This window comes from Marmota flaviventris, chromosome 1 (genome assembly GCF_047511675.1).
Source record: "Marmota flaviventris isolate mMarFla1 chromosome 1, mMarFla1.hap1, whole genome shotgun sequence".
In the NCBI taxonomy this organism is placed as follows: Eukaryota; Metazoa; Chordata; class Mammalia; order Rodentia; family Sciuridae; genus Marmota; species Marmota flaviventris.
In genome coordinates this window covers 41,116,686-41,130,994 of record NC_092498.1, presented here as the reverse complement: position 1 = coordinate 41,130,994, position 14,309 = coordinate 41,116,686, and the positions used below count along the sequence as shown (strand labels likewise).

Genomic DNA, 14,309 nt, shown 5'->3' with positions numbered 1-14,309 from the left:
GTAACACTTTCTTTGTTTTGTCACAATGTATTCTCTGGAACTCTGATTATACTGATCAGCAGCTACCCTAGTTTTGTTAACTCAATAATAAGTAATGGCACAGCAGTACATGCCCATTACCCAGTGAGTTGGGATGCCAAACCAGCAGGATCTCAAGTTCGAGGCCAGCCTGGGCAATTTAGCTAGATCCTGTCTCCAAAAATTAAGATAAAAAAGTGGTAAAGTGCCACTGTGTTTAATCCCCAATACTGACAAAAGCAAACAAACAAATAAAAAAAAACAATAATGGCTACAAACTAGAAAGACTTGTGATTTCAGAGAAATGGCGGGGTAATTGAGCAGTTTCTGAAACATGAGAAATCCAAACAGAACCTCTCTCTAGGACTTTTCACAACTTCCTAAACTTTCTTCAAGAAATGAACCATCTGTACTCTGGTTAGGATATTGCAATCAAATGATTTCTGTTTGAGATAGCAACACAAGCTCTGTGGAGAGGCACAAAAATACAAATGCCACCAGAGAAAAGGTATCTTTTAAAAGGGGTCCAAGGGTGCTGGGATTGTAGCTCAGTGGTAGAGCATTTGCCTAGCATGTGTTTGGCACTAGGTTCAATTCTCAGCACCACATAAAAATAAATAAATAAAATAAAGGTCCATTGGCAACTAAAAAATATATATTAAAAAAGAAGGGCTCAAGGGATCCCTAAGAAAGAAGGGGGCCCTCAACTCAGGACTAGCAGGGTTTTTAGCATACTTGGTAGAAAAGACATATAGGCAATGACAGAGGTTAATTTAATAAAGCAGGTATATATTCAAGGGAGAATGGGGGCAATCTCAAAAGAGATGCTTTTAGATGTAAAGCAAGGAATATGCATTCAAGAGAGAATGCAAGCCATCTTGACAGTGAAAGATATGTTTTAGGACTTCCTGGCTCTTCTTTTAAAGAAAACTTGGTAAGGGATGGGTATAAAGGTATGTGGGAATGACATCAGTCCACTGGTCTCAAGGTGGTTTCTGGGGGTCTGGAGAATCTTAGATTCCTCAGACTGACATGATCTTTATAATTTGACCAACAAATAGCATTGGAAAATCCCCTAAATGATAGGTTCCACAAGACATTATATCTTCAGTCACATCAGTGTTTATAGTAGCACAACTCTTAATCACCAAGTTATGGAACCAGCCCAGGTGCTTATCAACAGATGAATGAATAAAGAAAATATAGTATATATACACAATGGAGTTATAAGTAAGAATGAATTTATGACATTTGCTGGTAAACGGATGGAACTGGAGACCATCATGCTGAGTGAAATAAGCCAAATGCAGGAAGTCAAGGGTTGAATATTTTCTCTCATATGTGGAAGCTAGAGCAAAGTAAGAGGAAAAAGGGCATTTCATCAAAATAGAGGGAGATCATTGCAGTGGGGAAATGGTATTGAAGGAGAGGGAAAAGCAATGGTAAAAGGCAGGAATTGCTGAATGAAATTGATGAAATATGTACATAAATGAATATACCACAGTGAATTCCATGATTATGTACCTATAAAGCACTAACTAAAGAGATAAATAAATGGAAAAGGAAGGAAAACAGGAAGAGGGAGGAAGAGAAGAAAAGAGGAAGTACTCGGGATTGAAGTGGAGCAAATTATATCCCATGCATGTATGATTATGTAAAAATGAACCCCACTATTATGTATATCTATAATGCACTAATAAAAACATTTAAAAAGAGATTGTCTTTCTATCATTAATTAATTTATTGAAGAATTAATTAATCATTAATTATTTAATCATTAATTAATTCCTCAATAAATTAATTAATGATGCACAGGCTGATTTTCAGATTTCCCAGGAATTTAGGATTAGCAGATTTAGGAAAAAGACTAGCTTGGAGAAGGACAGGCCTGAAAAAGTATACCAAACTTCTGAATTAAAATATTTTTTCCTTGTCCTTCTTTTACATCTTATTTCTACCTATATTTTAATACCTTCTCTTCTCACAAATGACCACTATTTTCTTGTATTCCTAGTGTTCAGGATGGGATTTAAAATGGAAGAGGGAAAAAATAAAACAAAAAGAGGACAGGTGAAAAAGCCCATAGGAAATCAATGGTGACAGTTAACAAAGTGATACCTCTAAATTATCATAGTGGTAACACCATGATGTAAACTACTTCTGGTTCTGATTAACTCAGAATAGTCATAATAATATCTATAGTTCCTATATATGCAAAAAAACTGTGTAAAATTACTAACATTTTGATAAATGGTTATGCTATCAAAATACAGTTATGCCAAATCTTATGTGATCATAATACAAAATCTTATGTAAATTAATTCACACTTCCCAGATTACTGAATACATGAAAAACACATATTCTATTCTTATAATCTTTTGTGGGTCAGAGATCTTTTGCACTGGAGAGGACTAAACAGCAAGAAAGACCTTGTTCAAAACTGTTGACATAGGGTCAAGACTGTTGCAATGAATGAGACTGAACTCTACTCCTCAAAAACAAAGGTCTGGAGAATTTTTAAACACCAGGATAAGCTGGTGGAAAAGTACTGAAGGACATGAGGTGCAAAGGATGTCAATGTGACTAGGGCATCTGTGTCTGCTAATTGGCGATTATGGAAATTAGATTCTTCCCCTCCTACAGAGACCTGGAGATAGGAGTTCTATCTTCCTTGATGATGACATTTCAGAGGGATGACTTCCTGAGAAAGATACTCCTAGGTTCTAAAACTGGCAAGAGGCTGGGGGAATGTTTACAGATAAAGAATTTACAATTAAAAGTTTTCTAAAGAAAATGCTCTAGGGGAAGTCAAGAACCTATGGTCAGGAAGAAAGCTGTCTAAAGTTAGTTAAGCTGAGGGGAATGTAAAAGTCCATCTTAGTCAGTAGACAGAGGAATGTGGTAAAAGAATCTTTAAGTTATGATAACACATGAAGTAAATATTTGCAAAATGCAAGAATAATATACAGACACTTCACATCAAAATGGCAGGGTCACTTAGCATTATCTTCTCTATCCATTTAGTTCTATGTATGTAATAAGAATTATAATACATTCCGTTATCATATATAAATTTAAAAAAACCCGACAGGGTCATGTAGAAATTCCTTTAAGAACCACTCAGTAATTTAAATCTTAAATTCCTTTAAGATCAAGCACAGGGCTTTGAAGAATGCTATGAAATTTTCTACCTCAGAGTTATACCACTAGTGATTTTTTATAGTGATTTCTGAAAGATGGTTCAGGTGAGCTATTGGAAGAAGGGAAGTCGGAGGTCAGACTTGGTCATTATAGGTTGTATTAGTTGGGTTCAACCAGAGAACTAGAACAAGTAGGAGACACACACACACACACACAAACACACACACACACAAAGAGAGAGAGAGAGAGAGAGATTTATTATAAGGATTTATTTGATTATTTATTACAAGGAGTTGTTTTAAAGGATTATAGGAGCTGACTAGGCAAATATGAAATCTATAGGGCAGACTGCCAGGAAGGGCAGGCTAGCACCTCCAAGACATAAACTGCCATACACAGGAAGAATTTCTTTTTTCCTGCAAACATCATAGTTCTACTATGAATACCCATCAGCTTAAGGAATCGCCCACCCAGATCTTCTGGAATATTCTCCTTAAAAGCTGTTGATTAGGGGTGTTAATCACATCTACAAAATACCTTCATGGCAACACCTATGTGTTTGACTAAGCAACTGAAAAGCACAGCCTAGCTCAGTTGATACATTATAAACTGACCATGACATAAGTCAAATTTAGGCATTACTAGGGAGATGCAACAAAGGAAAAATCAACCCCAGTCAAAACAAAGCAGATCATCTAAAGAGCCCAATTAGTATACATATGTAGAAAATTAGAGTATTTTAATCATTAATTTTACCATTTGAGGACATGAATGCCAATTTTTTTATTCCAGGGCTTTATTCCTTCAAAAATATATACACATACACCAATATAATATAATATGCAATTTTTAATATATTCTTAATAATATTAAATATTATCATTTTAAATATGCTTTTAATTGTGAAATTCTACAGAATAACCTAAATGTTAAGAATTTTAAAATGTTTATATATATATATATATATATATATATATATATATATATATATATATAAAGGTTATATATATATAAAAAATGTTTATATATGTCCATATATGATATGTGTATATATACAATTTTAAAATTTTTATATATATATTTGATTATTAGTATGGAATTTGAATCAAAACTTATTATATAAATGAAAAAATGAATAGCTGCTATAGCATCCCAGGAAAAATGATATCCACCTTTTACTTTAGAACAGCAATTATAACTGCTGAACAATACAAATATATATGTTTAAATATTTATTCTCCCATAAAAGTAAATCACCTTAATATCATTTCTCAATCATATTAAATTTTTTCATGAGAATTTGGCTTAAATGTAACCATTTGCATGATTTTATATTTTACTTTTGAGTATCATCTTTTCTTTTAAGATTTTTGAGATGTAAAAATGTGATTGACTTGATATTTTCTTTTACTTTTAGCATGCTTTTAAGTGCTAAAAACAACAATAATAAAAAGCTATCAGTATAATAAAGATTACAAGGAAAAATAATGTCTGTATCCATGAACTGCTCTTTAGTTTTTCCAGTCTGTATTACTTCAATACAATCCAAACACCTCACAATTGCATAGGCAGGTCTGACACCAGTGAGTAGCTAATGACAAGAACTCCACAGAGAGATGCCACTTAATCAAATACTCTTAGCGCACAAGGTGTGTCATCCAATATTTCCCAGCCTTTCCTGCTTGCTTTGGTGTTCTTATCCAACTCATCCAAAATTGAATATTTTATAAGATGGATTTTAGTGAAACCTATTCTTTCCTATATGCGAAAATTGCCATTTTCCATGAGCTAAAGTTAAGTAGTCAGATTTCTGATAAACAAAATTGGCACTTCTGTTAAGTGGTGCTTCCAGCAAGCTACTTGCATTTCTATTTTATGTTCTTCAGTCTCAAGCATTGCTAAGCTCCCAGATGTACACATAGTAGGAGGAGAGAAGAGTTGGAAGGAATGAAAAACACACACATACACACACACACACTGCACACACTTTAAAGGGGAATAATTAACTCCAATGACTCAAGGAATAGGGTGAGGAAGAGAGCATGTTCACATATGATGGAAGTAAACAATCGGTTGCATAAAGGGGATGAAAAAGATGGTTGTAAAGCTGAGGTTGCATTCTTTCTGACACTCATTGGAAAGTTGCCAGTGGAAATGAGGAAATTCATCTGAATCACTTTAAACCTCTCAGAGGGAAATGTGCTATAAAAATTCAAGACAGTTTTGCCATTATTAAAGCCATTATTGCTAACATTTCTCATTATGAATAAAAAGTCAAGAAAGGGAAAAAGCTGGTAAAGAAATCAGGATGGATAATGGTGAGGAAGGCTGAAAATTAATATCCAGAAGGTAATAAATTTGGTAATGTCTAACCCATATAATATGATTGCTGTTACAATCTTTCTTAGATGGAGAGATGTAACAATTTTTAATATAAATTTAGGCATTTAAAATAAATTACTATCTCTAAGGCTTAGATTTTAAGTTTAGCTCTCTTATGATCTATGCTACAATATAATGTGTACAGTTTCCATTTTAAGAGATTATAGAGGGTGCTTTGTTCTGAGTGTACAAATAAGTATAATGAAAAAATTTTAAAAATCCCATGTATATGTCCACTGTATTGCACTTGAGTCACAATAGATATGTTTAGCTATTTAAAAAGACTCATATACATATGTAAAGGTCAAGAATGCAAATGTTTTCTTAAAAGATTTCATTTTGAACACCTATTTCAGTATAATTTAAAAGCAAATAAAATATTTAGAGAAAAATAAAATATTTCATAAGTCTAAACACATACATGATGACACTATGAAGACAAGGAACAAAAAATAGCTTACTGGAAGAATTTTGTGACTATTCTTACCCAAGTGAAAAAAATCCCTGCTCAATTGCTGCCCTAGAAAGATTTGCTTGTCTGTCAGTCATGCTCAACCTCTCTGAAACTGATGGTTTGAAATAAAAAAGGTCTAATGGGGAAGAAATACATATCACTCTTTTTAGTTATGTTTTTAGTTAACAGTTTGGGGAGTTGAAATCATCAAGTTATCCCTTCACCTTTCTTCCTCTAGCAAAACATTTTCTGACTACAGAATGAATAAAAGTAACATTACCATTCACCCACAGTAAATTTCCATTTCTAGGTCATTTTATATCTAAGCAGAATGTGCTTGCTCATCAAGGCACATTTTGAAAAGCCTTGTCATATGTAGTAAGACAGCAGTGAATCAAGTGCAGTAGCAGACAATGACAGCATTCTCCTTTCCTGTCTCTCCCATTTGTCTCCATAGCCAACACCTTCTCATTTTGGACACTATGTCCTCTCTCCTATCCTGGACCCCATGACTGGGTTAGGACACCTGTCTCTGGGCTTGTGCTTCCCCTTGCCTGCCAAAGCCAATTATTTGTTTGTGCATATTTCCACTAGACTGTAAGTTCTATGCCTTGTCAACCATATGTGGCACTCTATAAGGATATTTTTGATTCATAAACAAGTCTTTCACATTTCATAATGTCTATTTGAATCTATCAAAATACAGATTTTCTACCTACATGCTTAGTTTGTAAACTGCTCCTTCTCCTTTATTCAGTTACATAAGTGGACTATATGATTTCTTGCATATTATTTCATCATATTATCTTAGTTCTCCCATGTTCTTTCAAATTTTTCTGTACTTTTAAGTGTAAAGATTTGATAAGAAGCCATTTAATATTATGATAAGCAATAACAATGAGTTTCAGGTGACTGAAACCATCATCTGGATTGGAGTGGTTGTTCAACTCTTATTGTTCATGCCTAAAATTGCCTAATTGAGCCAGGCTTAATAGCAGAAAATTAAATTTCTGAAATTTTTGGTTAGTTCTAAATTAGACCAGCTATTTGAGCAAATGATTGTTTGGCAATCAACTGTCTCTGACAGACTTAAATTTTTAATAGAGTAATTGAATGTTCTAGAAATGAGGGATATGAAAAAATAACCCTCATTTAAGAAATACAGAAAGACTGAGTCACAGTTTATACTACTAATAGCAAAGTTAGATTTCAGGACTTACAATTTTAACTTATGACTTAATGCAGTTTTTATATCTATTAAGATCAAATCCATGGTTAGATTAGTTGCTGTACTAGTTCAATTTTTCCTATCAAATTCATGATCTAATTGTTTCTTTCCTATTTCTATCTGTTGTATGGTTATGTAAACATGAATTCCTCTATGGAAGCCAAAATGCTCTATTTTGTACCCTGGTCTATAGTCATTTAGCACATCTTAAACTCTTAGGTGATAAGAAAATGAATAAATGACTATATCTATCAACCTGATTTTTTTTGATCCATCCATTTCCCTACCCAACACAGGCACAGACAAGCCTTCTTAGCACAGAAGGGAGCAAAAGAACTTATTCAAATATTTGTTCCTAGGAGCAAACAGACCTTCCAGATCATCCTACCTCATTCCACAGTATAACACCTACCTCTCACAATGCCAGGTGAACAACTAGCCCACCTCTACCACCACCACTTGATAAATCAGTCATTTTCAACTATTAACACAGTCTCTTTAAAAAACAACTAATGAAAATAAAGTTGTACATATTCAAAGTCAACACTGGGATTCTTTGATATACCTATATATTGTATACTGATTACCATAATCAAATCAATTAACACATCTACTACCACTCAAAATTAGCAGTTAACATTTGTGTGTTGGGGTGGGGTTGGTGAAGACACTTAGAATCTGCTTTCCTATTAAAATTAGGTACATAAAATCCTATTATTAGCTTTAGTTACCATGTTATACATTAGATTCCCCTACAGTACCCTGATTCATTTCCAGGTCATTACTCTGATCAAAAATTTAGTTTTCAATGAACCCAACAGTCATAGATCAACAAATCTTGGAGATTGTGTGTGTGTGTGTGTGTGTGTGTGTGTGTGTGTGTGTGTGTGTTTGGAGTTATACATGTATTTGCACAACTTGTTTTGTATATCTAGTTAAAACTTCATGTTAAACTAGCAAATATTAGAATGTTATTATATTTGATCCTGTCAAGCTCCTGGTCTTTCTGTATTTTGACATATTCACTGCTTGTCCCAGTTTTATGTAATCCGCAAATTTGATGGGCATGTCATAAATGTCTGCATCAAAGTAATTGATGATAATGTTGAACCAAAAGGAAAAAAGGAAACTTTAATTTATGTTCTATAAAGTTGCAAGGATAGGTGCTAGTCACTAAGGATAGAAGGCAAAAATCATCTGTCACTGATCAAAGAAGATAGCTATTTTTTTACAAAAACTGCATTTTCTATAAAAAGCTATATTTCTTTACTTCTGGCTGATTAAAACTTTCTTATCAGTCTACATGTAGTAATATAATTTATAATTCCACATCATTCAAAGTAGTCAATGTTATTTTCAATGTCACCTTAAATAAAATATACCTTTCACTGCCTTCAAGGACAGCACACGGAAATTCTGGAGAGCTGCCTACAAATCTGAAGTTCAGAGTGTCAAGATATGTTGAATCTGAGCACTCAAAATATCAAAATTTTCAGTCAATCTCTCAGCTAAATCAGAGAACCCTGGGTACAGGAACCAATATGTACTGATTTCAGAATATAGTATTTCTTCTACTATTCTTTTTCTTTGAATAAATATATATTTCATTCTTACTAGGTTCTTAGCACAGTAAATGTTCTTGGCCCATAGAATGTGCACTTTTTTAAAATGCCCTAACTACATTGATTATATCTCAGTGTAGTTAGATACATGTAAATAAATAAATGCAATTGAATATTATACATATAAGTATCTGCATGGAAATGTACAAGAGGAAAAAATATTTCTTAAGAAAAATATTAGAAATACATTTATAAAGACAAAAACACTTTAATCAAGTTCTATGTAGTAGCAATAACATCATCAATGGTAGGTTAAGTATATTACACCCTCTGGCTTATTTCATTTAATCTTAACACTTTGTGCTATACATTGTTATTATCCCAGCCTTACAAGTTAAATATTGATGTATACTCTTACTAGTTAATGGATCTAGGAGCTCCTTGTTAATAAATTGCAGATTGAGACTTGAATCAAGGGTTTTCTGACTCAGAAGTGTGCTTTCTTAACTACTGCACTGTCAATGATATTTTAGATGAAACCTGTTGTGGGAGAGGGAAACACAGGATATTGGGGGCAAAAAAAAAGGTAACATTTGGGAAACTGCAAAAGGTTAAAAAAAAACTACAATATTTTCCAGAACAAAAGTAGATGACCAATAAGAACATCAGGCAGAAACTACACTGTGATTGACCTTTCTGGTATGCAATGACTTTCTTTTTTAAACTCTAGGTGGTACATATTCACCAATGTGGCCAATTGATTAAAGTGGGGTGAGGAAGGGCAAGGAATTCAAGGTAATGCCAGATTTATAGCTTGGACCTAGTTTTGGTGGTAATATCCTTAACAGAACATGGGAAGAAAAGGAAAACAGTTTTATTGCAAAGAGACGACCATACTGAATTTTAGTGTCTGAGATGTTACACAGGAGCAGTGCCAGGAGGCAGAAAGTGTGTCCGAGTTTTGGAAATGACACTAAGCTCAGAGATGGAGTTCACCCTGTGGGTCCTGGCTGTGATTCACCTACAGGTAGACTCAAGAAATGAAAATGAATAAACTGTGTTTCCTAGAAGAATGTGTAGTAGAAGAGAAGGAGCAATAGCCAGGCACAGTGGCACACACCTGTAATCCCAGCAGCTCTGGAGGCTGAGACAAGAGGATTTCAGGTTCAAAGCCAGCCTCAGTATCAGTGAGGCACTAAGCAATTCAGTGAGACCCTGTCTCTAAATTAACTACAAATTAGGGCTGGGTATGTAGTTCAGTGGTTAAGTGCCCCCCTGAATTCAATCCCTGGTACCAAAACAAAAAAAGGACCAAGAATAGAGATGACATTATTTAGGCTAGAGTAGTAAGTCAAAATTCCCTCTTATGAGCGCTTACATTCTCTATATGCTATTCCTTTAATATCTTACTATTAGTGCAAATTTACAACTGTTATATATATATATATATATATATATGACTGTTATATATATATATATATATATATATATATATATATTTGAATATATATATTATTGTCAAATTTGACTATATGTATATATTACAAATACAATAAGAACCAATACAATTTGACTATATGTATATATTACAAATACAACCAACCAATCTAAGATTATATATATATATCAGATAATTTTCTGGTGGGACAAAAGCCCAATTTGGAGGCTATGAAGCAGAAATGATGGCTAAAATCATGCTGAAAAGCTCATCTTGTGAAGACACCTTTGTCACTGCCCTGGGTACAGATGCCAGAACACCCAGTGCCACCACTGGGAATTCCTCTGTCTGGATATTCATCACAAAACAAAGTCCCCTGACGCCCCTTGGACAGGGGTACAGCAGTTGCTTTCAGCACCAACTCATCAGTGGCCCCAAGCTTGGCTACATAAAAGAGTAGATTACCCAAGCACAAGAAGTGATTTCAAAATTTAATAAGTGAAAAGTGACCAAGTGCTTCACATTTCTCTTATTACATCTTAAATATGTGTATTTGGCAGCTAATTTTGGCCATCTTTTAAATCTCAAAAATGTCCTCTTTCATAATCTCACGTGCCTTTATGAATCAACACTTACTTCCTCTAAATGAATGCCTCTCAAATTCATGCCTCTGGTTTGGCCCTCATGGGGTAGAACATTGGGTGTTCAAACAAGTCTCAAAGTAGGTTCATTTTCAGATAAAATATTGCTTCTATCAAAAATCCATAGCCCCTCCTTCTAAAAAATCATTCCTACACAGTTTTATGATGGCTTTTCCTCCAAAAAATATCTTGTCTACTTACACACTCATATTCAGAGGGTACAGATCTCCTGTTAACTACAACAGGAATTGCCTGCATTTTGTTCTCACTGGATACCTCTGCCATAGCTAATATACTATCTCCCAAAACTTTTCTGAAATAGCTAATATTTGACCAAGACATTCTGAAGGATAGACAAATATTTATTCTTCAATATTCTCCAGCCATTCTCCATAAACTACAGTAGCTATCATACTCTGGTCTCTTGAAGTAAATGTTCTTAATAGGCTGATTTTTAAATAAAAATAATCACATAAGGAAATAATTAAATTGATTCCATGACCCTCACATAAAATTTCTCTGGATAAATTTTTCACAGAATTTTGAGGAATATTGGTTATTTCTTTCAATGACATTTTTGCTCATTACCACAACACCATGAGAGCTCTGAAACCCTGTTTACTCTGTTGGCCCTGTTCTGCATTCATTTTTAAGTTAGACTGGTGTTGCCCACCAGTTATGCTATTTGTGTATCCTGCTCTTCCTTTATTTCATAGTTACTAATGTTAACTTCTTACTCATTTAATCAAAAATATTTACAGAAAATCTACTATAAGCCAAGCATTCTTTTGGTTGTTAAGTATAGAGTGGGGAAGCAAAAATAGACCCAAATTCCTGCCACTATGGACTTTACCTTCTGGTAGGAGAGGATGGAAAATAATTATGTAAGCTATATAATATATGAGGTGGTAGTAATTACTATGGGGAAATATAAAAGCAGGACAAGAGGCTTAAACATGCAAAAATTGAACAAAGTTTAAATATAGTGGTCAAGTTAAATGTGATAGTGGGAAAAGGCTAGTGTGGCAAGAGTGGAGAGAGGGAGAAGGAGTAGCGAGAGATAAGGAAGGACAGCTCACATGAGGTCTTCTAAAGTGCAGGGTTGAATAGAGAAGTAAAAGATAAGACTTGAGCTCTACAATTATCTGCTTGGCTGGATACTGGATTGAAAACCATCAGTGGGACTCCAGACATGGAGGCTCCACTGGGCTGTATGTTCTCCAAGCAGCTGCTGTGGGCCCCTGCCACCTGCTCCAGGACTTCCAGGCCAGGCCTCGCTTCTTCAAGCATCACCTTCTGCACCAAGAACTTCTAGCAGCACCCTGGTAGACGAGTTGGAGTTATCATTTGAGGCTTGCTTTGCTTCTCTCATGAGTCAGGATTATGTCAATGAAACAGATCAGGAAGAAATTTGAACTAGTGTTGATCATTGTTTCCAGAAGTTTCTGGATATAGCAAGACAGACAGAATGTTTTATTCTACAAAAAAGATTGCAGTTGTCTGTCCAGAAACCAGAGCAAGTTATCGAAGAGGACATCTCAGAACTAAGTAATGAATTGCAGTGGAAAGATGTGTTGGTGCAGAAGTACTTGACAAAGCTGAGTATAGGCAGCAGGTGCTGGAGGACATCAATGGCCCCAAAAGCTGGCCAGAGTCCCTCAGGGTTCATTGGCCTACCAGGAGCAGGCCTCTACCAATATCTCTATGCCTCTGAAGGAGATCCAGGAGGGGTCTGGCATACAAGGAGCCCCCAGCAGACAGTTTTGCCAAACCTGTCTGTGTGGTCATGGCATTTTAGTAGAGCTCTTTGCTGAAGAATGAGTTGGTATTAATTTCGCTTCCACCTAAAAATTTCCCCCAGTTTTTAATGAGGTGTTAATTACTTGAGTATTTTATAAAATGCCTATAGCTTGGTAAATGAAGTGAGGTTTTGTTTTGTTTTTGTTTGTTTTTTTCTTGGTAGCAAAGTTTAGACTGTTAGTTTGATGACACAGATTCTTTCTTGTGTTTTGGCTTGTATTTAAAATTTTGAAATTTTTGTATGACTTTGTATATTTTTTTTCCAGTTGTTAGTTTGTTATGATCTGAGGGGGGAAATTACAATATTCAGAATAAAGGGAGAAGGAGTTTGGTTTTAGGCTTATTATGATAGCTACCCATCCATAGTAGTGGAGAAAAATATGTAAATTTGCCGTCTCAACTCTAAACTACTTCAAGAAGAGGAATCTATGAAATATTTGTAATGCTTCCAGAGCAGTACAGAGTGCAGATATTTTGTAAATGGATTGGAAAAAGGGTTAAAATATAATAGGTTAGTGTAGTAATAGTACAGTAGATCCTCAAGTTGCTGCTGCCTTTTATTTGGGTAAATTTATGTTTTGTGTGGTGCTACTGTTTTGAGAGGAGCTGTATTAGGAGCATGATGTGCTAGAAGCCTTGCAGTAATGAACCAGTATAAATCACAAAGCAGAACCTGTCTCTCTATTGTAAAAGCTGGGATACAAGTAAAGTATAAGGGGTCAAAACTTGGTCTGATTCCTTATCTTTTGAATTTTGTTTTGTTTGCTTGTATTTCTGTTTTACTTTTTGGAGAAAAGGTAGTTTACATGAAGGAAAATTCTTATGCATGGATTTTGATTTCAAGGGACTAGGACCTTGGGGTAAACAGTGAACTGCTGAGTGATCCTCAGCTATTTTAACTCCACAGAGAGCATGTGGATCCTTTATGGCGGAGGTATTTTGCCCTCTTGTCAGAGGAGGTTTTAGTTTCTCTGTTTTATACATCTCTTAGATTACATCCCTTCAATCAGTACAAACATTCCACTGTTTTCTAAATAGTCAGTAGGTCTGTGGCTATGTCTTGGTTTATTCTGTCCTCTCCCATCCTTGAGGTCCCTCCCCACTTGCCTTGATATCACTCGTGTTACTGATCTGTCCTGGATGCCACCTGGTCCACAAAGCCTCTGCTCCATTCCAGGGCACAGGACTTTTTATTCCTTCCACTGTCCTTGCAGGTTAGTAATGGTATCTGTTTCTGTGCTCCTTGCTGCATTGTATACCCATGGGAATTAGGCATTACTCCACTTAAATATAAAGGAACATGTATATGATACTTTGTATATATACTTATTACTCATTTTTTGTATGTTCTGTGAGGATGTTACGTGACTTGTGGACGCATGACCTGTGATGACCAGCTTGAGACCAGCAGATCCCCTCCGTTAGATTGTACAGGTTAAAACTTAAAAGTTATTTTTTACTCATAAGAATTTAACCTGGTCATCTAATGCTAATTAGAAGGTCTGATTGGCAGCTTTATGTTTCTTAAGTAAAATTCTAAATAAACTCAGTTTGAGGCAGTCTTTCAATGATTAAGTTATTTTCAGTGAAAAGATCAGAAACTGTTCTATTGGTGCTTAGCAAAAATGTTTTGAATTAGTGTTT

The 14,309-nt window shown here is 34.8% G+C and overlaps 1 long non-coding RNA gene and 1 pseudogene across 2 annotated transcripts in view; one reads left to right on the top strand and one right to left on the bottom strand.

Annotated features, from left to right (window-relative positions):
* The window catches only part of LOC139704667 (uncharacterized), a 193,091-nt gene that overhangs the window by 128,731 nt on the left and 50,051 nt on the right, over nt 1-14,309 (bottom strand). The gene's annotated exons all lie outside the window — the stretch shown is intronic.
* On the top strand, nt 12,058-12,686 carry LOC114085219 (mediator of RNA polymerase II transcription subunit 28 pseudogene; annotated as a pseudogene).